Source organism: Talpa europaea (genome assembly GCF_964194135.1).
Source record: "Talpa europaea genome assembly, chromosome: 9".
NCBI classification, from domain to species: domain Eukaryota; kingdom Metazoa; phylum Chordata; class Mammalia; order Eulipotyphla; family Talpidae; genus Talpa; species Talpa europaea.
This window is the reverse complement of record NC_140076.1, coordinates 38,324,070-38,349,995: the sequence shown is the minus strand read 5'-3', so window position 1 is coordinate 38,349,995 and position 25,926 is coordinate 38,324,070. Positions and strand designations below refer to the sequence as shown.

At 38.7% G+C, this 25,926-nt stretch overlaps 1 pseudogene across 1 annotated transcript in view; it reads right to left on the bottom strand.

Annotated features, from left to right (window-relative positions):
• The window catches only part of LOC311176668 (guanylate-binding protein 6-like), a 35,774-nt pseudogene extending 10,192 nt beyond the window's left edge, over positions 1-25,582 (bottom strand). Inside the window, exons 1-7 of the transcript in view lie at positions 25,419-25,582; positions 17,275-17,402; positions 12,119-12,228; positions 11,717-11,913; positions 10,756-11,001; positions 8,790-9,070; positions 7,214-7,426 (exon numbers count right to left, since the gene is read on the bottom strand). The product of the transcript in view is annotated as a guanylate-binding protein 6-like (transcript). The remainder of the gene's footprint in view (positions 1-7,213; positions 7,427-8,789; positions 9,071-10,755; positions 11,002-11,716; positions 11,914-12,118; positions 12,229-17,274; positions 17,403-25,418) is intronic.
• Between the last annotated feature and the right edge of the window lie 344 nt (positions 25,583-25,926).

The following is a 25,926-nucleotide window of genomic DNA, read 5'->3' as shown; positions in this document are numbered from 1 at the left end:
TATCTTAGGTTTAGGCATCCGTTGGAGATGCCTGGAATGAGGAAGTGCAATATTATGTTTGAGCTATAATTTTCTTTAAAAATGGCTACCCTGGGCCTCCCTGGTGGTGCAGTGGGTTAAGATGCAACCTATGAAGTGGTCCATAGCCAGTGAAGCATGAGTTTGATCACTGGCCAGGGAGCTGTCCCCATGGGGTAGCAGACCTCTCCTGACTTGCCCACTGCTCCCCTCAGCAGTGTATTTCAATCAGTCTTCCTGTTCTGTTCCCCATTCTGTCTCTGGTGAATCCTCTCATCCCCCACACCTCAGGCCTGTACCCAGTGGAATGACAAGCATTTCATTCTAACCCAAGAGTTTTAAGCTCTAGACAGCTGGAATGAATTCCGACATGTTAGGTTTTCCTTCAACAAAATTTTCCTGGAAATTTACCATCTTGAAAATGTGGTGCTGGACTTTGGGAACTGCTTCAGCCAACATCTTAGTACCTAATTCTGAAAATAGGTTAGGGATTAGAATTTCAAGGCTTTTTGAGAGGCTAAAATTAGGATTTTCATCTTGTACTTTCTGTTTCCTACTGTAGTAACCAGAGTGTTCTGTGGAACTGACTTAAGCAGAACTCCTAGCATAGCACCTATTCCTCCTGCTGTGGGAACTCCCCTCCATGTTTATTGTATCTGGTCACATGTTAGTAATTGCATTCACTTGTGTTTAAATAAATTATAATTCTTACTAGATAGAAGAGGCACAAAGAACATACAAAGTAAAACAAGTTATGTTCCCATGTTGCTACTGTGTATCCACAGTAACAATTTAGTTGTGCTTCCCAGAGACAGATGATCTGTTCATTATTTTGTAAATTCAGTGGTACACCTTTATATATTTTCTGCATGGTTATTGATTCATGAAAAATCATAGAGTTTTTTCATGTCAGTATAAAGATATTTTCTACTTTCAAGTTAGTGACTGTAGAGGTTTCTTTTTAAAGGCTGTATTAAGAGTTACCTTGCCAATACCTGACAGAGCAACTTTAAAGTTGTTTCATCTTTTAAAGTTACAAAAATCTTGCAACAAATACATTACTATTTATCTCACTTCAGATTGGATAAATAAAATCTATGTGGTCAATGTAGACTTGTTGAATCAACTGCATTTTCTTTTTTTTTTTTCTGGTTTAATTTATTCCTTATACTCATAAATCAACACTTATATAGTTGCAACTACAATACACTTTCGTGTTATGCTTTTTAAATTTTAAAATATATCACACAAATCTTTTTTTTAAACATAGCCGTGAAGTCAAATATCACAATATTTAATGTCGCAGTATTTAAAAGATTGATATGAACTCAGGTTTTCTAATTATTTTCAACACAGTAAAATCTGTAAGTATTTTCCTTTGAACTGAATCAGACAGCTTTCCTCTGTTTGTTGTGTGAAACCTATACTTTGGCTGCCCCCTTCTGTCTGTCTAGTTTGGATCCTGACTTTTTTTTTTTTTTAAATAATAAATTTTATTTTTATATTCCCCCATACAACTGCACATGCCCCATTCTGACCCCAATCCCTCCCCTCCCGGCCCCCACCCCCCAAAAAGTGTCTCTGGTTCATATTTTTTTGTTGATTTTGATTTTCACTTTCTTATAGTTATTCATTTTCCTGATCCCTTATTTAAGTTTTCTAGATTCCTGTTATGAGTGAGACCATCCGGTATTTTTCTTTTTCTTTTTGGCTTATTTCGCTGAGCATGATCCCTTCCAGCGCCATCCATGTTGCTGCAAATTGCATATGTTTATCTTTTTTGAATGCTGAGTAATATTCCATGGTATATATGTACCACATCTTCTTGACCCAGTCATCTATTTTTGGGCATTTGGGCTGTTTCCAAAGGTTAGCTATTGTAAATAGTGCTGCTATAAACATAGGGGTGCAGGTGTTCTTTGGAATTGATGTTTTGTGTCCTTTGGGTAAATACCTAGGAGTGGAATTGCTGGATCATATGGAAAATCTATGTTTAGTAGGTCCAGAAATCTCCACACAGCTCTCCATAGTGGTTGGACCAGTTTGCACTCCCACCAACAGTGCAGAAGAGTTCCTTTTTCTCCACAACCTCGCCAACATTTGTTGTTGCTAGTTGTTTTAATATGTGCCATTCTCACTGGTGTAAGATGATATCTCATGGTAGTTTTGATTTGCATTTCCCTGATTACAAGTGATGTTGAACATTTTTTCATATGTCTGTTGGCCATTTGCATTTCCTCTTCAGAGAATTTTCTTTTTAGCTCTTCTGCCCATTTTTGGACTGGATTATTTTCTTTGTTGTTGTTGAGTCTCATCAGCTCTTTGCAGATTTTTGTGATCAGTCCTTTATCATTAGTGTTGTGTGCAAAAATGTTCTCCCAGTTGGTGGGGTTTCTCTTTGTTTTTGTTATTGTCACTTTTGCTGTGCAGAAGCTCTTTAATTTGATGTAGTCCCAGCTGTTTATCTTTGCCTTCACTATCACTACTTTGGGTGATGTGTCTGTGAAGATGTCTTTGATATGCAGATCACATAGTGTTTCACCTATATTTCCTTCTATGTATTTTATGGTTTCAGGTCTTATGTCTAGTTCTTTAATCCATTTCGAGTTGATTTTTGTGTATGGTGTGAGGTAGTGGTCAAGCTTCATTCTTTTGCATGTAGCAACCCAGTTTTCCCAGCACCATTTATTGAACAAACTTTCTTTGCTCCAATGCATAGTCTTTGCTCCTTTGTCAAAGATTAGTTGACCATAAATCTGTGGGTTTATTTCTGGATTTTCTATTCAATTCCATTGGTCTGTATGTCTGTTCTTGTTCCAATACCATGCAGTTTTGATGATTATGGCTTTTTAGTATAGTTTGAAGTCTGTGAGTGTGATGCCTCCATTTCCTTCTTTAGTTACTGATTATTCTTTTGATTTCTGCTGTGTCCGTTGTGATTTCTCCTCTTTCATTTGTGATCCTGTTTATTTGTGCTTTCTCCCTTTTTTCCTTTGTGATCCTGGCTAGGGGTTTGTCTATTTTATTGATTTTTTCAAAGAACCAGCTCTTGGTTTCATTGATCTTTTGGATTGTATTTTTAGTGTCAATTTCATTTATTTCTGCTTTGGTTTTTATTGTTTCTTTTCTTCTACTGGTTTTGGGGTTTTTTTGTTGTTCTTTTTCTACATCTTTGAGCTTCGAGATTAGGTTGTTTCTTTGAGTTCTTTCTTGTTTCTTGATGTGAGCTTCTATTGCTATATGTTTTCCTCTTATTACTGCTTTTGCTGCATCCCATACATTTAGGATATTGGTGTCCTCCTTGTCATTCAATTCAAAGAATTTTTTAATTTCTTCTTTGATCTCCTCGTTAGTCCAGTGGTCTTCCAGTAGTGTGGTTTTTAATCTCCATGAGGTAGGAAAGTTCCTTGCCTTCCTTTTATGGTTTATTTCTAGTTTGATGCCTTCATGGTCAGAAAAGATGGTTGGTATGATTTCAATCTTTGTGTATCTGTTGATGTTTTTCTTGTGCCCCAGTATGTGATCGATCCTGGAGAATGATCCGTGTGCACTTGAGAAAAATGTGTACTCTATTTTTGGGGGGTTTAGTGTTCTATAGATGTCTGTTAAGCCCAAATGCTCTAGGTCCTTATTTAGAGATTTAGTTTCTTTACTTATTTTTTGTCTTGTTGATCTATCCATTGTTGATAGTGGTGTGTTGAAGTCTCCCACTACGTATGTGTTTTCTCTGATGTCTGTTTTCAGAGATGCCAATAGTTGTCTGATATATTTTGGTGCTCCTTCGTTTGGTGAGTATATGTTAATGAGTGTTATTTCTTCTTGAAGTATTGTCCCCTTGATCATAAGGTAATGACCATTGGGGTCTCTTTTTATTTTTTTGAGTTTGAAGTCTGTTTTATCTGATATAAATATAGCTGTTCCTGCTTTCTTTTTAGGTCCATTTGCTTGTAGGATTGTTTTCCATCCTTTAACTTTGAGCCTATTTTTATCTTTTGTAGCTAAATGTGTTTCCTGGAGACAGCAAAAGGTTGGGTTTTGTTTCTTAATCTGGGCTGCAACTCTGTGTCTTTTTATTGAAGAGTTTAGTCCATTTACATTTAGAGTTAATATTGATATGTTAGCATCTGTATTTGCCATTGTGTTTGTCTTTCCTTTTATTTTATTTATTTATCCTTTTAATAACTTTTTTTTTTGGCCTTCTTTCGTTGTTATTCGTCCCTCTGAGGTTCTGGCTTTAGGAATCCTTGTAGTATTTTTTGGAGTGGGGGTTTAGTTGTAATGAAATTCCAGAGTTTCTGTTTGTCTGGGAAGGTCCTTATTCTTTGTTCATAGAGGAAGGAGAGCTTTGCAGGATAGAGTATTCTTGGTTGGCATCTGTTTTCTTGGAGTCTGTTGACTATGTCCCTCCACTCTCTCCTTGCCCGCAGTGTTTCTTCAGAGAAGTCCGATGTCAGCCTGATTGGTTTTCCTTTGAATGTTATCTGTTTCTTCCCTCTTGTTAGCTTCATTATTTTTTCCTTGTCCTGGATTCTTGGGAGCTTTACTATTATGTGTCTTGCTGTATTTTTCCTTTCGACGTGGAAGTTTGGTGTTCTTCTTGCTTCTTGTATATCAATTTTCAGCTCCTTCTTCACATTTGGGAAGTTCTCTTCAATTATCTCTTTGAATATTTTCTCTGTTCCTACATCTCTCTCCTCTCCTTCTGGAATTCCTATAACTCTTATATTTCCTTTCCTCATGGAGTCAGATAGTTCCCGTAGTCTTTCTTCGTTCTTTTTCATTCGTACTTCTCTTTCCTTTTCTGTTTTGCTTCTTTTTATTTCTGTGTCTTCAAGATTACTTATTCGTTCTTCCATTTCATCTATTCTGCTTTCATTGCTTTTCCCAGAGTTCTTTAGTTCCTCCATTAATTCTTTGATCTCCTGCAATTCTTTTGCTTCCCTCTTTACGGACTCAATTTCATTCTTCTGATCGTTGATTATTTTTCTCATATCATTGTTTTCCTTTATGACTTCTGTCAGTTTTTTAATCACAGCAATTTTAAATTCTCCTTCTGGAAGTCTCAGAAGTTCTTCCAAGTTACTGTCGTTATAATCTGGAGGGTGGTTTTCTTTTTGTGGTGTGCTTTTTTCCTGAGGAGTTGTTAGGTTGCGTGTGGTTCTTCTACTCCCTACTGTCTGTTTTCTAATTTGTCGTATGCATTGGGACACTGTGTTGCTCAGACTAGCCGGCATCTTGGGTGAACTTCTCCGCTCCCCTCTGGCTCCTCCAGGAGCCATCTCTGGCTTCTGAGGGAGCTTTCTGCTGGTTTCAGGCAGTCTTTACTGAAGAAATGTCCCTGTTCTAAAATGGCGACGCGGGACTCAGTCCCTGTGCTTCCGGTCTCAGGCACACTCTTCTGAGCGCCCGGTCTGCCCCGGCCGTGGGTGCCTGTTCCCTCTGTGGGTTCAGACTGCTGGTTGGAAGGGGTCTGGCGTGGGCTAACTTCCCAGCTGGCCACTGTCTCCTCCGGGAGCCTTCTGCCCTTTTCAAGCAGTCTTAAGAAATTTCCCTGTTCTATGGGGTGTTAGTGACTTTTTTTTCCTGGTCGCTATGTGGCGCCAGAGATCTCTCCTATTGTCCTTGGGGGGGCTGTTTTTTGCCTCCCCCCACCCCGTGGGACAGGGAACAGAGCGGGAATGGTAGGGTAAACCTCAACGGCTTTGGGGTGCTGTGTCTGCCTTGTGCCCCACCGTCGTGGAGAACCCACACCCCGAATTTCGTGCCCTGGGTCTCAGTTCCAAAGCCCTCAGGTCCAGGATGCGGGCTGTAGCCCAGTTCAGTGGAGCGGGAATGGCGCCTTTTGCACCCCGCTCCCGTGCCTGGGCGCCAGGTTCCTGCTTACTCAGTGAGGGACTTTCACCCCAGTGAGGGCCTCTGCCTGTCTCCCCGCAAGCCTAGGTCGCAGGCGCGGGGCCCTGGGCAGCCGCAATCCCGATCCGCGTTTGCTTTTCAAGCGCGCCAACCGCGCGCTTTTCCACGCAAGCTTACTGGCCGGCCCTGGGCTGTGTGCGCGTCTCCAGAGTCTCTTTGTTCTTCTCTAATGGCGCCCGGAGCTGTTCACTCACCACCGCGGCGAATCCTGCAGGGTTCTCCACAGCTACCGTTCACGGGGTGTGGTGGCTGCAATAGTTCCTTTCTATTCACAGTCCCGCTTGATGCATAGTTTGTTCTTGTCGGTCGTTTTAGTTTGTTGTTTTCCTCCTCTCTGCTGGTCAGAGAGTGCCGACTCTGTGGGTGGGGGAGGGGAGCAGGGTTCTGCGCTTTCCTCCCTTCTGGTCCTCTTTTATGGCAACTTTCTTCTTCAGGTAGTTTGCTGGAGTCGTCCGTTTGTCTTCCCTGTCCCAGTTCTCACTGGGACCTGCAGCTTTTCCTCCCTATTAACTTTTTTTAATGGGAGATCTTAATCGCAGCGTCTCCTCCGGGCCATGTTGCTCCACCCTTGCACATATTCTTTATGAGATAACATTTTTTTTTTTACACTAAAACATGTAGCTCCTACCTCTTCTTCTGGGGGAGTTTCCTAAAATTCATTCTGAAATTTGAGTGGCTGCCGTGTAACAGAGCTTCTCTATTAGCTCCACCACCTGATGACTGTGTCTTTACAGGCAAGCTATTAACTTCTCAGTGCATTCCTTTTCTGAATTTTATAATGGGGTGCTTAGTTCATAGGAAGTAGTAGCTAATTCACAATATCTCAGAATTAAATTGATAATCAAGATCTGGATTTAGGAAGTAAGTGCTCTAAATATTGTCGTTCATCAGTAACCATCACGAAAATCACTGTCATCATCCCCACAGTGTATACCTTTGTGATAATCGTTACCTCAACTACGGACTATTTATTTGTCCCTTTCTGAAACACTAAACTTCCTGAGAACATTTTTGTTTCTTTCATTATATATTTTCCATATGCAGCTGAAAAAGAGTTACACTGTTTGCTAAGTGAAAGGAATGGTCTTTCTCATCTAGATTCCTGCTAATGCATCTTACATTTGGGAAGAAATATTTCTGGTTTATTTAAGAAAATCTAAGTAATTTGGATATAAAAGCTAAAATGACCTACCTCTATATTTTCCTTTATCTATGCAAATAATACTATAGTCTTGGACCCTACCACTCAATTTTGCTTCTCTCAGCTCTGCTTTTTTCTCACCTTAACTCCTTTCCTGGGCGCCAGCTCATAGTCCTGCTCAATTTTGTTCTTAGCTTCTAAGTAGAGACTGTGTCCTCCAGGCACAGAGAATCTTCCTCTGGAAATGCTCTCCATCAAGGACTCTGAAATCTTCCAAAGCTCAGCCTGGCAATATTTGAGAGATGCATCTTCATTCTGCAGCAAGAAAATCTCCTTCTCTTTCTCTGTGGTTTCCTGCCAGTGAAAAATGGAGAAATCCAAAAAAAGAAGTTGTTAGGAGGTAAAGTCCATCTGGGATCCTTCTGGAAGAAGCAGTCTTGTGACCTAAGAGTGGATGAAACACAAAATGACCAGGAGCCAGGAGTCTTGTATTAGTCCCAGTTCTGATCAATTCTCTTCATAACTGGTTCAAAGTCCCTCATCTCCTGTGGGCTGAGGTCACTGTCTCAGAAATGATGGGGTTGGTAGTCATGAACTGTCAACTACCAATTATTTTCTTCATTGAGGTGTATCTGACATAAAATATTTTATTAGTTTCATTTGTTCAACTTAATAATTTGATATTTGTCAACATTGCACGATGTTCACAACATAACTCTAGTTAAAGTTTTTCATCTTACATAGTTGTAAATTTTTTCCTTTTACTGAGATCTTTTATGCTATCCCCCAAGCACTTTAAACATGCAATAAAGTATTATCGATGGTTTACTTTAGATTGTAGAATTAACAATGCTCCATCCATCAACAATGAATAATGAAAAAGTTATTGGATGATGAGAAGTAGACTTTCTTCTCTACTTGGAGTGGTATGATGCACATAATATACATAGCATATCAGCTGCTCATTGTGAATTAAGTGGTATCTGAACAGAGTTCTGAATCTCTCATAAGTTCTTTCAATGAGTGCTTGTGTGCATAAATATTAGGAACAAAACATGTTTGTCTAGTTAGAATTTCAGTTCTCTCTTCTATATGAATGAAGTGTTATTTGTGATTGGTCAAATAGTCAAAGGGAAACTCAAAGGCAAACTTAGAATAAAGGAGCCCTTTCTAAGAGGAATTAATAGACCCCAATAGTCTCATCTCTGATGTTTACACTCTGCATTTTCTCTGGGACTGTGAATATCAATCCTGTTAATGGGATATGTAAAGATAATGGATTTTGAGAGAGAGTTCCACTTGGTCATTACCTAATCATTTAAATACTTTAAAAGCATTTCTATAGGTTGGGGCAGAGAAGGTAGTCATGTAAAATTTGAGAACAAAAGGAGGATGCCATGTGCTCTTGGTGGATTAAAAAAGAGGGTTGGTTCCCAGGGACTCCATATAGTAAATAAACTCATTTGAAACTTGCTTTTTAATTGTACATGAGCAGAGTGCAGATACTGCACTCATGGTAACTAGTTACCATGATATTACACTCATGGTAACTAGTTTTGTTATAATAGGAAAAAATGACTCAATCTTTTAGAAAAAGGAAGGACTACATCAAGTTCCTTCTGTAATGAGAGCACATGAATCAGAGGACTGAGCTGGGTAAATCTGGGCATCATTCTGGAAATGCAAAAATAAAGCAAACAAAGATGAGACTTATTACCACAAGCATTTTCTGGAACTCCCGCTGGTCATCCTTGAAGGAATGCTCCATGAAGACTGCAATGGCCTCCCTCTCACAGGCTGTGTGCAGGTCTAAAAGCTCCTGGAGCGTGTTGGTGGGGAACTGCACTCTCTGGGCCATCTACTGTCTGTAGTGGTCGGCTGCCTTCTGCACAGCCTCTGAGTTCTTAAGCTGGGCCAGAGTTGTCACTGCATTCTCCAAACAAGGTATATTTCCACTGTTGATGGCATCCACGTAGGTCACAACTAGAGTCCCCAACCCTGAATGTCATAATATTTAGGGAATAAAAGGAATTTACAACATTTGGAGACCAACGTTCTAAAAATCAAAAAAAGTTCATTGAAACAACTTCATTTTCATCTTTGCTTCATCTTCAACCTTGTTGTCATCATTGCCTTCTCCTCTTTCCTCTTCTATGAATCAACATTCTGGCAATAACATCACTTTGTATATTTTATACCTCTCTTTTATGGTTTTCTAATTCATCATGTTCCAATCATACATTAATGATACCTATATGTAGTCAAGGATTTTCTGGAAAACTTTACTCACAGATATAAAATGAGAAGGAACTTACTCTACAGCTAAGTGAAGTGCATAATTTATTGGCATTCTTTCCATATGAAAATAAGGGCCCCCTTATAAAAAAAAATCATTATGAATTTCAGGCCAGTGCCACACTCCTCCCTCAGGCATGAGTCCATCTGTATACCAGACACAGTGTGTCTTCCCAGGTGGCCTATCCATGATCCAGCTCAAGAGGTAAGATCATATTTAAGCAGTTTCTCAAACACTCAGTGAGCTTTCAGAGTCTCATGTACTCTTATTTATTTCCTAACTGCTGTAAATTCACAGTACATCTTGTGTCTCTTCACCAATAAACACTTTCACATCAACTCATCTGCATGCAGATTTCTAATCTTAACAGAATCCAGTGCTTATGTCATTACTGTGTAAGTTTCATGAGACAAAGGAGAGCTCAATAAACACTTTACCAGGGATATTTTCCTATTGTAAACAGTGTTGCAATAAACATAGGTGTACAGGTGCTCTTTTGAATCAATGTTTTTGTGTCCTTTGGGTGGATCCCTAGGAGTGGAATTGCCGGATTGTATGGTAGCTCCATTTTCAGTAGACTGAGAAACCTCCAGACAGCTTTCCACAGTGGCTGGACCAGTTTGCACTCCCACCAGCAATGTAGGAGAGTTCCTTTTTCACCACATCCTCGCCAACACTTGTTGTTGCTTGTTTGTTTTTTTTGTTTGTTTTTTATATGTGCCATTCTTACTAGTGCAACATGGAATCTCAGTGTGGAAACAACCCAAATGCCCAAAAATAGATGACTGGATCAAGAAGATGTGGTATATATACACAATGGAATATTATAAAGCAATCAAAAAAGATAAACTCATGCCATTCGCAGCAACGTGGATGGGGCTAGAAGGAATTATGCTCAGTGAAATAAGGCAGAAAGAAAAAGAAATATATCAGATGGTTTCACTTATAACAGGAATATTGGGGAACCATATAAGACATCAGTGTAAAAAAAATAATAACAGTACAAAACACAACAAAGCAAAAACAGACAATTATAAACCAGAGTCATACTGCAGGGAAGGAGGAGGGAGAGGGATGAGAGTGAGAGAGGGAGTAGCACAGGGGTCTGTGGTGATGGTGCATGGGTGCCTTGGGGAAGGAAATTCTATGGATACTCAAACTGAAGGGGTGGGGCGGAAGCAAATATTGTCTAAAAAAAGGTAAAAGATGATAAATGTTAAAATAAAAAAACAGGGATATTTTAATGAAGGAACATGCATTTCTATGTGTGACATTAACATCTGCCTTACTCTACATAGAACAAGACTCAAAAGTGCCAACAAGTCCAGGGAGCAATGAGTTTCATTACACACTGAGCCACAGAGACATGTTGTGACAACAGACTCACCATGTCCAGTCACAGTGATCCCCTGCCTCAGGGTCTTGGCTTCTGCATGTGTGAAGATATAGGAACAGAATTTTCGGGATTGCTCTTGGAAACTCGAATCCAGTTGATTTTCTGACACTTCCTCCAAGCGGTGTAACAGCTTTTTGTCACTTGTAGGTCGGTCAAAGACAAAGCACTTCCATTTTGGAAAGAACTTCCTGATACACTCTCTAGGCAGGTTGGACATTTGCGTTTGGGTATTATCACCTTTATGTGTGGAGAAAAAATAATCACTGAAGGAATGCTTTCAAGCCGGGAGCTGAAGACTTTCATTCTAGGGATCTTTGATCCATCTAGATCCTGTGCCTATAATTTTTTCTTTTTATGATCATGTAAATCAACCTTATATAATTCAACACAATATGTGGAGAATCTTATCTCTATACAGAACCAAGAATGAAGGGGACAGTCTCACTGGAGAGATAGATCAGTGCTTTGGGGGAAACCTTTAGTGCATTAAACTATTTATATGTAACTATGTAACTTAGTAAAATAAAACATGAAATATATTTTGAAAGTTTGTTAATTAGATATCTTTGTGCTTTTAGATTTACCTATCTAATCTAATGGATATATTTTCTCTAAATACAGGTGGAGGAACACTTAAACTGAATTAGTAAGAAAGATATTTGGGCTTTAGAAAGTTTGAGCACTCATTGTAAGTATGAACTTTCAAGCTATCAATTTTTCTGAAATCATTAGGTCCAATAATGGATTCTAAATTTCATTGTTGAGCTTAAACTCTGATCACTGGAATTTTTCCAATAAGGATATTGACTCCATACCCACCAATCATATACCAATAACCAATATCATAAATTTCAATCCAAAGTCAGTAAAGATTCATCTCAACTGTTGAATGACTGGGCATAGTTCATCCTACCTCCACTGAACCTTCCATCAACCAGGACATTCTCTATACCTTTAATCAACTTCAAGGCATTCTCCAGGTACTCATCTTCAGTGATGGGGTGACCATGTAATTCCAGATCCAGTGTGAAATCACAGACAGCCCAAACAAAGTCTGGAAAGAAACTCACAAACTCGGCTGAGTCATTTCTTTCATCAGATCTGGGAGAGGATTTTGTCCTGATGAGGTCTGCTAGTTCAGTCACATAGCTGGGATTTAGCTAAGGAAAGAAAAGGGTCTTTCAACAAAACTTCCAGATCTCACTCCCAAGCCACTTTTAGAAACATTTCTATTTGCCCATCTCTCCCTTTTCTCAGTTCTCCACGAGAACTAAGTTACGGGAAAGAAAAAATAGTGTCATTGCTATTTCCACACATGTGGTAATACAAGGTAGTCTTGCTCCATGAAGGATACTGCAGCTGCTCCAGGGCCTGGTGGTTGATGGTCCCAAAGCTGTTGTAGACAAACATGCTGCTGAGAAGCACGGCCAGTGTGAAAATCCATGAGTCATTCTTAGGATCACCCTAGAAAATCATTACATTAAGGGATGTAGGAGCTTACTCTTCTTTCATCAATCATTTCCTTACTTACTACATCATTTGTACTCTTGCTAAATAGTGGTGTAAAAAATCATAAATTTTGAAAACTATCCTAAACGAAAACCTCAATTTTGGAATTTACGTTTAGTCCTCTCATGGCCTGAGATACTTTTGCAATTAACTTTAGCAATGAATAACACTATTAGTGTATGTCAGATATTTAAGACAATGACTAGACATAAAAGTAAGCAATGATGCTTATGTAATATTTTTTTAATCATTGGCTCTATTAGGGCACAATTATTCAATTAAATGAAGTTTACACTTCTCACTATACATCAACAAAATATCAGATGCTGAATTTATTTATGTGAGCATAAAGTTCCTGCCCCAAGAAGATGTCTTTCTAGAGGAGCAGATATACATGGCAGCATGGAAATGAAACCATGATGAATGCATATTCAAGACAAAAGGGGACTTTCAAAAAACCAGAAAAAGTATTCTGTTAATTCAGGGTCTCCCTGTTGGCGCAAGGGTTTAAGACACAACCTATGAAGCTATCTGCAGCCACTGCAGAATGAGTTCGATTCCCGGCCAGCCAGGGAGCAACCCAAATGGTGCAGCAGACCTCTCCTGAACCCCCCACTGCTCCCCTCAGCAGTGTACTTTGGTCAATCTGCCTGTTCTGTTCCCCACTCTGTCTCTAGTGAATCCTCTCACCCCCTGTGCCTCTGGCCTGTGTTCCAGCTCTTGTATGCATAAATAAATTTTTTAAAAAAGTATTCTGTTAATTCAGAGTAAGAGGTGTTCATGTCTAAATAGAATGATAGCATTATATTTTAAACAACATGGGCTAAGCATTGACAGTTGTGGAATTGTGAAGATTAATGAATCAAAATGTAGAAGGACCAAAAAAAGACAATTGGAACTGTGGGAGTGCAGACATAAGGTATTACAAATGTTTTATTTGACTGTGGTTTGTTATTTGTGTGGCAGTAGATGACATGGCTTTAGTGGGATTCGGGACTATTATGAGTGACTTGTCATAGAATCAGATAACACTCAAATGCACTGCAAGTTGCAAGGACAGCAATGGCTCTTCCTCTGTTAAAGACAACATAAGAAAATCTATCAGTATAATCCAACACATCAACAAAAAGAACAATAAAAACCATATGATCATATCAATAGGATGAGAAAGCATTTGACAAAGTCCAATATCCATTTATGATGAAGGCCCTTGAAATTCTCAGGATAGAAGGAACATACCTTAACATGATAAAAGCCATATACGACAAACACACCGCCAATATTATTCTCATTCTCAATGGCGAAAAGCTGAAGTCCTTTCCTTAAAGATCAGGAAGAAGTTAAGGATGTCCTCTCTCACCGCTGCTCCTCATTATAATACTGGAGGTCCTAGCCAGGGCATTAAGACAAGAGAACGACATACAAGGAATCCAGATAGGGAAAGAAGCAGTCATACTATCTCTATTTGCAGACAATATGATAATCTATAGAGAGAACCCTAAAAACTCCACAGAAGAACTACTCAAAATAATCAACCAGTTCAGTAAAGTAGCAGGAAACAAAATCAACACACAAAAATCAGTAGCCTTTCTATACACAATCAATCTGAAGAAGAAGAAATCAAGAAAACCATCCCTTTTGTAATTGAAACAAAAAAAATCAAATACTTGGCAATAAACCTAACAAGAGGTGCAAGACCTATACAAAGAAAATTATAAAACACTGTTAAAAGATATAAGAAGATACAAAGAAATGGAAAGACATCCCTTGCTCATGGATTGGAAGAATTAACATTATTAAAATGTCCAAGCTATCAAAAACAATATACAGAGTCAACGCTATTCCAGTAAAAATCTCAATGTCATTCTTCAAAGAAATAGAACAAATACTGATCAAATTCATATGGAACCACAAAAAAACCTGAATAGCCAAATCCCTTCTGATGAAAACAAAGGAGAAAAGAGGTATCACACTTCCAAACTTCAGCTATACTACAAAGCCATAATAATTAAAACAGTTTGGTTTTGGAACAAAAACAGACACACCGACCAGTGGAACTGAATAGAGAGCCCAGAAATAAAGCCACATTTATTGGACAACTGATCTTTGACAAAGGAGCAATGAATATGCAATGGAACATGGATGTTTGTTCAATAAATGGTGCTGGGAAAACTGGACCACCACATGCAAAAAAATGAAACTAGACCTTTCACCATGCACAAAAATCATCTTAAAATGAATAAAAGAACTGGACATAAGACCTGAAACCATAAAATATGTAGAAGAAAATATAGGTAAAACACTACAAGACATATATCACAATAACATCTTTAAAGACTTATCACCCAAAGCAAAGAAAGTCAAGGAAAACATAAAGAGCTGGGATTACATCAAACTGAAAAGCTCTGCACAGCAAAAGAGACATTAACCAAAATAGAGAGGCACCCCACTGATTGGGAAAAAAAATCTTTGCACTGCTGTGTGGAGATTTCTGGACCTACTAAACATAGAGCTTCCATATGACCCAGCAATTCCACTCCTAGGTATTTACCCAAAGGACACAGAAACATCAATTCCAAAGAACACCTGCACCCCTATGTTTATAGCAGCACTGTTTACAATAGCTAAGCTTTGGAAACAACCCAAATGCCCAAAAATAGATGACTGGATCAAGAAGATGTGGTACATATACACCATGGAATATTACTCAGCATTCAAAAAAGATAAACACATGCAATTTGCTGCAACATGGATGGCGCTGGAAGGGATCATGCTCAGCGAAATAAGCCAAAAAGAAAAAGAAAAATACCGGATGGTCTCACTCATAGCAGGAATCTAGAAAACTTAAATAAGGGACCAGGAAAATGAATAACTATAAGAAAGTGAAAATCAAAATCAACAAAAAACTATGAACCAGAGACACTTTTAGGGGGGCGGGGGCGGGAGGGGAGGGATTGGGATCAGAATGGGGGGCTGCAATTGTATGGGGAATATAACAATAAAATTTATAAAAAAAAAATTAAAAAAAAATAAATAAATAAAAATAAAAAAAAAATCTTTGCACTCCAGTCAACTGCTAAGGGTCTGATCACAAAGATATACAAAGAACTCACATGATGCAATGAAAACAAAATAAACAATCTAGTCAAGAACTGGGCAGAAGAAAGAAAACACATTTCTCCAAAGAAAAAATGCAAATGGCCAACAGGCATACGAAAAAATGTTCGCCATCGCTAATAATCAGGGAAATGCACATTGAAACCACATTGAGATACCACCTTACACCAGTAAGAATGATACATATCAAAAAAACAAGCAACAACGAATGTTGGCAAGGATGTGGGAAAAAGGAACTCTCCTAAATTGTTGGTGGGAGTGCAAACTGCTCTGATGACTATGGAAAGCTGTCTGTAAGTTCCTCAGTCTACTAAAAATGGAGCTACCATATGACCGGACAATTCCACTACTAGGCATCTACCCCAAGAACACAAAAACATTGATTCAAAAGGACACCTGCACCCCTATGTTCATTGCAGATTATTTACATTAGGCAAAACCTGGAAACAACCCAAATGTCCAAAAATTGATGACTGGATCAAAAAGATGTGTCATATATACACAATGGGATATTATTCAGCAATCAAAAGAGATAAACTCATGCCATTCGCAGCAATGTGGATGGAAGTAAAAGGAATTATGCTTAGTAAAATAAGCCAGAAAAAAAAAAAAAGAAAAATATCGGATGGTTTCACTTATAGAAGGACTATAGGGGAACCCAAGAATACACCAGTGTGAAAAAAAACAACAGTACAAAACACAACAAAGAAAAAATGGACACATATAAATCAGACATGCTGCAGGGGAGGAGGAGGGAGAGGGATCAGAGGGAGGGAGGGAGGAGCACGGGGACTGAGGTGATGGTGCACGGGTGCATTGATGAAGGAAATTCTATGGGGACTACACCGAGGGGGAGGGGGGGAAAGCAAATATGTTGAAAAATGAAAAATGATGTAAAAAATAAAAATAATTAATATAAAAAATTTAAAAATAAAGTAAAAGTGTTTTAAATTAAAAAACATAACATCAAAATTATTTCATTTATCATATTTTTGGTGGGTGTATTCATGGTTTTATATAATCAATGAAGAATTCTTCAAAACTCAGAGTATTGTACTAAAACCTGTTAAGTAGTCCTGCATATCTGAAACTTTTCTGGAGATTTTTTTAAACATTTATTTATTTATCATACAAGAACTGGGGTACAGGCCAAGGTATGGGGGGTGAGAGGATTTACCAGAGACAGAGTGGGGAGCAGAACAGACAGACTGACTGAAATACACTGCTGAGGGGAGCAGCGAGCAAGTCAGGAGAGTTCTGCTGCACCATGTGCGTAGCTCCCTGGCCAAAGCTTAGACTCCTGCTGCAGTAGCTGCTGATAGCTTCATAGGTTGCATCTTAACCCTTTGGGCCACCAGGGAGGCCTTCTGGGGATTATTTTTATAGACTATTTCAAGATCTCCTGCCTTCATGGTTCCTATTCTCAACTCCATTAATTCCCCCAACTCCCAAGCCTCATACACACACCTTAACTAAAACAGTCTATTGGCCCCATAGGTTATAGCTTCCTCCAGATGTTTCCCATATCCTGAATGATTAGGTTTGGTTCTTCATTTTTATATCCACGGTGCCCTATACTGATAACCTCCTTATTTCTTACCTCCCTAAACTAGACTCTGGGTGTTTCCTTCCTTCACTGTGGTATCTATAGTACTTAACACAAAAGCCTCAATTCAGCAACTAGGTCCCTTTTGGACAAGTATCATTCCATGTAGTGTTAAAAATGAGAGGGTCTATTGCTAATAAGTAAAGTACTAATCTTTAAAGGAAACAAATTCAAGAAACAAAATTTAACCTCATTTTTCAAAGTATTATGTCATAAATTGAGGTGGCAAAGTGAAATATAAGTAGGGTATCAAGAGCAAAGAAGACACTGTGCCTTACCTTTTCCACATGCCCCAGGCCCTCAGTGTCCAGAAGGACCAGGGTGTGCTTTGGCTTGGAGGGGTGGGGCACACACCACATCCAGATGCCCTTGGTTTCAGACTGCACTGTGGAGCCGGAAGGGGAATGTGAAATGGAAGGGGAGAAAGTGTTATTGATAATACATAATCAGGTAATAGATAGTCCAGGATGTCCATGGGTTACAATGTTTAAACTGGTATGTAGCTCAGCAGTTTACATTTATTAAATTTGTTATGTATGTATGTTTTATATACTCTGTCTATGTGTTGTAGATGGACAGTAAAAAATACCAAATAGAGAAAGACAAGGGCATATATTTGATCCCTGATTGCAAGGAAAACTACTATTTCAGCAACGGCAAGGAAACAATTTATGCTTATTAAGGAAATTCTCAAGAAGGAGTTTGTATTCCTGGTTCATCTCTCACCATTATGGACTCAAATTATGTCAATTACTGACTTATGTAAACTAGTTTATTTTAAACATTTTTAGAAATTGGTTTTTTTTTTTTTATTGAGGTAACATGGCATATGTAGGTTATATTTCACACAGTTCCTCAGTCTACATTACCAACCACACCCATTATCAAGGTATCCATAGTTCTCACCATAGTGCAGGCCCTCTATGCTCTGTTCCCCACCCCCACCCTCCTCTTTTGGAGCTCAAAAAATAGCAAGTACCAAAAGAGGCAACAAGTTAGAACAGAATTCTTGAAATAAGAAATGCTAGTAGTAAGTAAATATGGGGATAATTTCAAGCTATACAGAGTGAGGCCAATAACTGCAGAAGACCAATAACTATATAATCCATAAAAATAGTCACTAAATCAGCAAGAGTTAAACAGCCTTTTTTCCCAGTTTTATTTTTTGAGGATGTGTATAATATCAATTGCTGATATCTAATAAGCATTTAAATTGCAGATAAAGTTTGAAAAGCTATCTGCTAATATCTAGAATGGCTGAAAGTATATATATTCTATGAAGCAACAGTTCTACTTCTGGGAATATCATAAACACAAAAGATCTAAATACAAGAATGCAGCACCATGCATAAAAACTAGAAATAATACCGATGTTCATCGAGAACAAGTAGATACATCAATTGTGCTATTATTGGACACTAGTATAGTATAGTGTGGTAAAAATAAATAACATATACCTATGACAAAGTCTAAGGACTTTGCTATAAACTTCTTGTTGACCAATGGAAGTAAGAATAGCAGAAATATAATTCCCTTTATATAGAGTTTAAGCTATTTCTGAGACATACATATGCAGATTATAAAACTAATTATAAAAATGAAGAGTGAGAGAATGCACCATGAAAACATCAACATTGATGAACTCTAGTATTTTGTTGATGTTTTATTTTTACATATGGACAGTGATTTTGCAACCCTCTCGATGTTATAGCTTGCACTTAGGTAACACCAAATAGAGAACAAAAGGGGCTATAACTGATCAAATTTTGCTATAAAATGATGCAAAAATGCTTTAAGATAGCCTCAGTTATATGGAATATGCTGGTTTCTACTGACTGCTCTTTATCCATCCATTTTTAAAATGAAGTCCTATGAGCAATAATTTTGTGTTACTTGATATGACCCTAATTAGAACAAAACTGATGTTTGAACAAGTATTGAAATACTTGCTGGGCCTTCCCTACTGAGCAGAAATAAGTCATGGAAATTTAATTAATGAGGTATCCTTTGTTAAAGTTTGGGAAAGGGAGATTTAGGGTAGATGGGGTTGAAGTGATAAATGTAGCAATGATAATTAGTGTTCTCCAGTGGGAAGTGCATGTATAAACAAAACAAACAAACAAACAAATAAATAAATAAATAAAAACATGCCTCTATATAAAAAAAAAAACAAAACACCTCTCTCTATTTTCTATTGTTATTGTGAGAAGAATGAAGAAAGTCTGTTTGTGTTGTGCTATATGCAGGAGGAATGATATACTTTATTTCTTAGATTGAATTTTTTTAAAAAGATTTATTTATTTATTTATTTATTTATTTATTTATACATGCACTGGGTACAGTCAGAAGCGTGGGAGGGTGAGAGAATTCACCAGAGCCAGAGCAGGGAGCAGAGCAGGCAGAAGGACCGAAGTACACTGCTGAGGGGAGCAGCGGGTGGCAGGAGAGGTCTGCGCGCCATGCGGGAACCTCCTCCGGTGGCCGGGGAGCAACCGGGGATCGAACCAGCGCTGCAGAGGCTACGGGCTCCTTCGAAACCCAGCACTCCACTGCTGCGCCACCGGGGAGGCCCTCTTAGATTGAATATTTTAAAAGTTTTGCGAAAGCAGAGGGGGAGGCATAAGAACAGAGCAGGAAGGAGGAAGCACAGGGAACTATGGGCGTGGACTTCGTCATCCTGGTGATTTGGTAGTGGGGGCAGTATGGTGGTGATACCACATGGTGGGGATATCCTAATATTACCACTATTTTAAAATTAATTTAAAATAAAGTGTTGGAAGGAATAATTGTGTTTACAGCAAGTATACTGATGATGATAGGTTTAAATTAAAGTAAACTGGGTCCTTGAGCTAGTTGCCCTTATTGGTACCCCAGACACCAGCAGCATTTCTTGTGAGAAATCTGCCTCATTGGCACCATAAACACCCTAATTACCTGTGCTATTTCTTGTGTCACAGTTTTAACAAAAAGTTTAGGTACTCAGCATTCACTAGCCCAGCTCTTGCTAAGTGAGCATAAAGAAACCAAGGGAAAGGAAACTCAAATGTAAAGGCTAGGTTCCAGCTGCTCACTTCTGCAGTCACTTCATTCTGCCTTTCCCTCCCTTGGAATAAGACTTTGCTTTATTTCTAAGCTCTCAGTCTCTGGATTCTCCCACAATCCACCCGAGCTGATCTGGACCCTGCCACTGCACCCACTTAGACACAACACCCACAGCTATAAACTCCAAATAAAGTCCTATGAAACACTTGTATAAGATGGAGCCACCTGTTGGATAATTTCCAAAATTTTCTGTTTATGAGAGTCATCTGGAGTGACAGATAAAAAGAAATACCCGAAACTGTGTCTTCTCAGCAAGTATCGGATAGTTCTGAAACAGCTCTTGTGTGGACCTTGCAGTATACACAGCAAGTGATAGACAAACATGATTAGACCTTACAGTTATTTTTCACAGTGGGCTTGAGTGTGAGGTTGAATTATTCCATATAACACCGTCAGGTAGTATCTCTGGAATATTAAATGTTGCTAATACAAAAATAATCTGTAGTCAATCATTAAGGATTCCAATTGTAAACAAAGAAACTTTTTTTCTCTCTGTTTCTCTAACGACTGTTCAACAGCATTCTCTAATGCCTGACTGGGGTGGTGCTGGAGGTTGGACTGAGGCGGGGGAAGGGCTTAATCGGGAAATGTCTGAGGTGGAGAAGATGGAGATGGAGGAGCAGGAGTCCCACACAGTGCCTCTGTGAGGGGGTGGGGCTAAGAAATGGGTCGAGCACTGTTTCCACAGACAGGGGTTCTGAGGGGATCCACTCCTCCCAAGCAGGGCTCTCTGAGGCAGCCTGGATGGGATCCTGAGGAGAAGGAGGGCACCTGAGGACAGGGTGAGGGCACCTTCACCTCACAGCTGCTTCAAGTCCAAAAGGAGAGACTGAGCTAATGGAACAACCTCCACAACCATTCCTCCACCCCTACTCACCCCGCTGTTCACTCCTCACCCCTCCACCCTGACTTCACCCCACTCCCACACCCCACTCCCACCCTCACCAGATCTGGACTCTTATGCTGCCTCTGGCTGCCTTTGGAGTGGGCCTTGCACTTGGGAATTTGCTTTGTTGTTAAAATAAATATACAAGACCAAGTTCAGGGGAGAACTTACCGGGAGTGGGTGCTATAGCCAAGTGGGTGCTCAGCTATCCTTGCTGCCCTGGTCCTCTCCTCCTTCCTTGGACTCAGGCAGTGATTCTCTTTTTAAGTTGAAGATCAAACAAGATGTTAGACTGTTTAGCACTGTTAATGGATATTAACATTAATTCTGCTTTCAGAGAATGAAACCAGAAGGAAGGAGGTGCTTTTTTCTAGGTAGTGACAGTTTATTTTCAGTTTGTTTTTTTTTTTTTTTTCCAGGCGGGGCATGTGATAACGAAGGAGAAAAAATGAGGTTCCACCACACTTGGTTTTGAATTCCAGGGTTTTCCTCCTTTACATGTGACTTAGCTTCTTTGACTCCAGGATAAATACAGAGAAGCAGGCATGAGTGTAATGGTGAGTCCTAAGGTCAGTTAGGGTTAAGCAGGCAGCTTCAGGGACAGAACAGGCAGGGACTTCAAGAGAGTTAAAGAGGCTTCTGAGATAAGGTAATAAATTCTAAGAGGTTCCTACCAAAACATACTTAGAGATGGGGTGAGAAATTCCAGAGGACTAAATAAAAAGGGACAGTAAATCTTGAGAGAATAAGACTTTGGACAGGGGAGGTTAAAGGAGAAACTCTAAGAGAAGAGCTGGGAAAATGGGCTCATCTGCCCAGAGAATAGACACTGGGAGAGAAAGCCCATCACTTAGTAGGATGCTGAGGATGATGAGATTTTAGAATAGAGGAGAAAATTTAAAATATCCCCTAGACCTGGGCCCTCAGAAGCATCTTTTGCTCCCGCCTTAGATTCTTCACCCTTGTTCTTTTTCCTCTAAGTAAACGTTTCTTTACTTTCTAAGTAAAGATTTCCTTGACTTTGCTTATTTTTCTGAGAGTTTTTCCCTGAATTCCCTTTTGTAGATTCGTAGGACAAGGACCCATAGTGATTTAAGGGTATGGGGTGAAAAGCAGCAGCAGCAGCAGCAGCAGGAAGGTGGTTATGGTAACAGCACACACTGTCTTCAATTGTAGGTTGAGAAAATTCAACAGTCTGTCTCTCCTGGGTACTTTTGTGAGGGACTGGGTTTAGTTACCACAGATACTCATTTAAAACAATTTACTTGTTGATTTTATTTGTTCCTACAACAATGTATAGACCAGTAAGTGTGTCTAATCCTTTATTTTATAGCCCAGACACATGCACTGTTATTCTGTTGCGTACTCCACATTCTCATCAATATTTGTCTATTGTCTTTTTGATAACAGTCATTCCAATAGGGGTTTATGAAAGGCAGAATCTCTTCAGAATCAGTAGATCATTGTGAGTTATATTGAGGTGATTATGAGTATTTTATGCCGAAATTTTAAATACAGAATTTCTAAATTCATACCCTCCCTCTTTTGGTAGTAATTGAAGTCCAGGAACCATTGCTGCTACTTCCGATTCAGACTGACTTATATAAATAAGGAGAAAAAATTATTTGGCGCTTAGACTAAAAACATAACATCAAAATTATTCCACTTAGCATATTTTTGGTGGATCTATTCATGCTTATACATAATTAGGAAGAATTCATCTTTAAAACTCAGAGAATTGTACTAAAAATTAATAAGTAGTCCTGGCATAATTGAAGCTTTTCTGGGGATTATTTTTATAAACTGTTTCACTGAACTCCTATTTTCGTGGTTCCTACTCTCAACTCCAGTAATTCCCCAGCCCACTACCCCCACACACATTAACTAGAACAGTTTATTCATCCCATAGTGTATAGCTTCCTCCATATGTTTTTTATCATGAATAACACCGTTCACTTCATACTTTATATATATATAGTGCCCTGTACTGATAACCTGCTTATTTCTTATCTCCCTAACTAGACTCTGGGCGTTTCCTTCCTTCACTGTAATATCTATAGTACTTAATGCAAAACCTCAATTCAGCAATCATGCAAGGTTTTGACTAGTATCATTCAATGCAGTATTAGAAATGAGGTCTTTTTCCTAGTAAGTACTGATTTTTAAAGGAAATGAATTCAAGAAACAGAATGTAATCACATTGTTCAAAGTATTGTCATAAAAATGAATTGAGGTGACAAAGTGAAATATAAATAGGGTATGGAGTGCAAAGGAGATGGTCTTCCTTACCTTTTCCACATCCCGCAGGCCCTCAGTGTCCAGAAGGACCAGGGTGTGCTTTGGCTTGGAGAGGTGGGGCACACACCACATCCAGATGCCTTGGTTTGAGACTGCACTGTGAGCCCAGAGGGAAACCTGAAATGGAAGGAGACAACATGTTATTGGTAATATATAATAAGATAATAGACGTCCAGGATGTCCATGGGTTACATTGGTTAAACTTGTTGTCTGTAACTTAACAGTTTATATTGACTAAATTTGTCATATATGTATGTTTTATGCAATCCTGTCTATGTGGTGGTATAGCTTGCACAGTAAAAAATACCAAGAGAGGGCATATAATTGGTCCCTGTTTGAGAGGAAACTGCTACTATTTCAGCAAGGACAGTCAATCCAACTTTACACTAAAGAAAATTCTCAAGAAGGACTTTGTATTCCTGGTTCATCTCACACTATTATGGACTCAAACTATGTCACATTACTGAATTATGTGAACCTAGTTTCTTTTAAAAGTGTTTAGACATTGTGTTATTTTTATTGCGGTAACATGGTATATAACAGCATATATGATTCAGAGGTTATAGGTTCACCCAGCTCTTCAGGTGTACATTACCAACCACACCCACTATCAAGGCATCCATAGTTCTCACCATAGTTCAGGCCTTCCATGCTCTGGGCCCTACCCCATCCCTCCTCTTTTGGAGCTTAAAAAATAGGAAATACCAAAAGAGGCAACAAGTTAGAATAGAATTCGTGAAATAAGAAATGCAAATAGTAAGTAAATATGGGGGAAATTTCAAACTATACAGAGTGGGGCCAATAACTACATAATGCATGTAAATAGTCACTAAATCAACAGTACTTAGTAATTTTACCAATTTTTGACAGTGTGGATAATTCTCAATGGCTATTATCTAATAATCATATAAATTGCATGTAAGTTTGAAAAGCTATCTGTTAATATCTAGAGTAGCTGACAGTATATATATATATATATATATATATTCTTTGGACAAACAGTTCTACTTCTGGGAATAGCACAAACACAAGGAATCTAAATAAAAGAATTCAGCACCATTCATAAAACTAGAAATAATACCAGTGTTCATCAACAACAAATGGATACATCAATTGTGGTCCTTTGGGACAGTAGTATAGTATAGGATAGTGTGGTAAATATAAATAAATAACATATATGTACAACAAACTCTAAGGGGGCCTCCTCTGATGGCGCAGTGGTTGAGCACTGGGCTGCGAGGCTGTCCGCAGCCTCTGCAGTGCCGGTTCGATCCCCAGTCGCAGGCGAGGGTCCCACAAAAAAAAAAAAAAAACCTCTAAAGACTTTACTATATACGTCTTGTGGAGTGATAGAAGCAGGAATACCAGAAATATAATTCCCTTTCTATGAAGTTTAAGCTATTTTTTAAAATGCATATGCTGATTATAAAACTAATTTAAAAATGAAAAGTGAAAGAATGTACCATGAAAATAACAAACATTGGTGAACTCTAGTAGGAGAGGGAAATTGGCCTTTATATGTTGTTTTTTTTTTTTATTTCTACATGTGGACCGTGATTACAGAGCTTGTAAGTTTATATTAAATTCATTATATATATAGGTTTTATGCCAACCCCTGAATATATTATAGTTTTCACATTAGAAAATGCCAAATAGAGAAAAAAAAGGGGGTATAATTGATCATATTTTGCTATGAAATGTGAAAAAAAGCTTTAGGTAGTATCACTTATATGGAATATACTGGATTTCTACTATCTGTTCTTCATCTACCCATTTTTTTTTTAAAACAGGGCCTATTCAGCAATATTTGTATGTTTTTTGAAATGACCCTAATTTAGGGCAAATTGATGCTGGAACAAGTAAGGGAATACTTGCTGGAACTGAGCTACTGAGCAGATAAGAGCAAATAAGATTAAATTAATGAGGTATCCTTTGATAAAATTGGGGAATTCTTTTATTAGTGGGCCAGAAAGGGAGATTTGAGGCAGGTGGGGTTGAGGTGATAAATGTAGCACTGATAGTGTTCTTTAGTGGAAAATGCTAGACTTCTCCTTAAATGATCCTAAAGGAGATGCCATCAGCCTCTGTCCTCACTGTTGAACCAGCAGGTGTCCCTTGCCTCAAAACAGCACTCACCATGTTTTGTCCTACAGGCGGCTCATTAGGTAGGAATTCCTGTGTGATACAGCCCAGCAATGACCACCACCACCACGGGATCTGAGATCTCCAAAATCCTCAGTGCTTCTTGATTTACCCTCATCTTTTCCTCATTTTTCCACTAGACAGATAGGGACTGTCATGATGGATCCAGATGCCACAGTGAACTGTAATGCAGAGGAACAACTGCAAAAAAATAATAGCACTGAAGGTCAGAGCTAATGGTGACACAAGCCCTGTGCATATCAGAAATATGCAAAAATAGGTGACTGGATTGTGAAGATGTGGTAATTATACACAATGGAATATTACTCAGCAATCAAAAAAAGATAAACTCATGCCATTCAGCAACATGGATGGAGCTGTAAGGGATTATGCTCAGTGAACTAAAACAGAAAGAAAGAGAAAAATATCGGATGGCCTCACTTATAGGAGGAATGTAGGGGAACCAAATAAGGGATCAGGAAAATAATAATTATAATAAATG